Consider the following 2,500-nt stretch of genomic DNA (forward strand, 5'->3'; position numbering starts at 1 on the left):
CCCTGGTGCGGGCGCTTGCCTCGATCACCATCGGCACACGCTGGGCCCTGGTACGGGCGCTTGCCTCGACCACCATCGGCACACGCTCGGCCCTGGTGCGGTCGGTTGCCTCGAGCACCATCGGCACACGCTGGGCCCTGGTGCGGGCGCTTGCCTCGACCACCATCGGCACACGCTGGGCCCTGGTGCGGGCGCTTGCCTCGACCACCATCGGCACACGCTGGGCCCTGGTGCGGCAGGTTGCCTCGAGCACCATCGGCACACGCTGGGCCCTGGTGCGGTCGGTTGCCTCGACCACCATCGGCACACGCTGGGCCCTGGTGCGGGCGCTTGCCTCGACCACCATCGGCACACGCTCCGCCCTGGTGCGGCAGGTTGCCTCGAGCACCATCGGCACACGCTGGGCCCTGGTGCGGTCGGTTGCCTCGATCACCATCGGCACACGCTGGGCCCTGGTGCGGGCGGTTGCCTCGACCACCATCGGCACACGCTGGGCCCTGGTGCGGCAGCTTGCCTCGAGCACCATCGGCACACGCTCGGCCCTGGTGCGGTCGGTTGCCTCGACCACCATCGGCACACGCTTGGCCCTGGTGCGGCAGGTTGCCTCGACCACCATCGGCAGCCTCGACCACCATCGGCACACGCTGGGCCCTGGTGCGGGCGGTTGCCTCGACCACCATCGGCACACGCTCCGCCCTGGTGCGGTCGGTTGCCTCGAGCACCATCGGCACACGCTGGGCCCTGGTGCGGCAGGTTGCCTCGACCACCATCGGCACACGCTGGGCCCTGGTGCGGGCGGTTGCCTCGACCACCATCGGCACACGCTGGGCCCCGGTGCGGGCGCTTGCCTCGACCACCATCGGCACACGCTGGGCCCCGGTGCGGGCGCTTGCCTCGACCACCATCGGCACACGCTGGGCCCTGGTGCGGCAGGTTGCCTCGACCACCATCGGCACACGCTGGGCCCTGGTGCGGGCGCTTGCCTCGAGCACCATCGGCACACGCTCGGCCCTGGTGCGGTCGGTTGCCTCGAGCACCATCGGCACACGCTGGGCCCTGGTGCGGCAGGTTGCCTCGACCATCATCGGCAGCCTCGACCACCATCGGCACACGCTGGGCCCTGGTGCGGGCGCTTGCCTCGACCACCATCGGCACACGCTCGGCCCTGGTGCGGTCGGTTGCCTCGAGCACCATCGACACACGCTGGGCCCTGGTGCGGCAGGTTGCCTCGACCACCATCGGCACACGCTGGGCCCTGGTGCGGGCGGTTGCCTCGACCACCATCGGCACACGCTGGGCCCTGGTGCGGGCGCTTGCCTCGAGCACCATCCGCACACGCTGGGCCCTGGTGCGGCAGGTTGCCTCGAGCACCATCGGCACACGCTGGGCCCTGGTGCGGGAGCTTGCCTCGAGCGCCATCGGCACACGCTGGGCCCTGGTGCGGCAGGTTGCCTCGAGCACCATCGGCACACGCTGGGCCCTGGTGCGGTCGGTTGCCTCGAGCACCATCGGCACACGCTGGGCGCTGGTGCGGGCGCTTACCTCGACCAGCATCGGCACACGCTGGGCCCTGGTGCGGCAGGTTGCCTCGATCACCATCGGCACACGCTGGGCCCTGGTGCGACAGGTTGCCTCGAGCACCATTGGCACACTATCGGCCCTGGTGCGGGCGGTTGCCTCGACCACCGTCGGCACACGCTGGGCCCTGGTGCGGGCGCTTGCCTCGAGCACCATCGGCACACGCTGGGCCCTGGTGCGGGCGGTTGCCTCGAGCACCATCGGCACACGCTGGGCCCTGGTGGGTTTAGGCACATCTTCAAATTTCTGCCGTGCCAATGCCATTTTTATGGCTTGTAAATTCATACAATGGTCCCCTAAGCCTTCACGTGAAGTTTCGTTGGAAGATGACTCGTTTTCTATTTTTCATGATTTTCGAAACTTTTTGCGGTTCGGGATTTTTTAAAATTTTTTTATAAGGATTTTTGGCCCCAAATTTTGTAAGCATGATCCTTCTATTTTTGTTGGCATGCACAAAAAAATTCAGCTAAAAACTCGAAGTAGAGAAGATTTTGTGACCGTTTGAAAAAAGTGTCCCCATTTCAGACACTTTAACGGCTACTGGTAGCAAACCTGTAAAATCTCAAATGCTCTTTAAGGGGGTGTGAATTCTCAGAGGTTTGATGAGGGATAGGGGGCCAACACAAGGCCAAGTACCAGCACCCATCGCACATCATGTGCGCACACCCCCCCGGCCCCCCTCCCAATCGCCGGAACCCCAATGCCGCCGGTCAGGTTCTCCGGCGGTACTCCGGCGATGCTCCGGCGATGCTCCGGCGATGCTGTCCCGAGTGAAAAAAATGCGGCACCAGCACATGCTGGAGCCAAGCATGGGCACCGTGGCTCAAAATCGAACTTCGGCCAAGGCCTCGACCATCAATGGCACATGATGGCGCATGGTGATGGCACATGCATCGACCATCATCGGCATAGGCTGCCCTTC

Source organism: Durio zibethinus, unplaced genomic scaffold (genome assembly GCF_047325235.1).
Source record: "Durio zibethinus cultivar Kanyao isolate XHJ-2024 unplaced genomic scaffold, ASM4732523v1 HiC_scaffold_402, whole genome shotgun sequence".
NCBI lineage: Eukaryota > Viridiplantae > Streptophyta > Magnoliopsida > Malvales > Malvaceae > Durio > Durio zibethinus.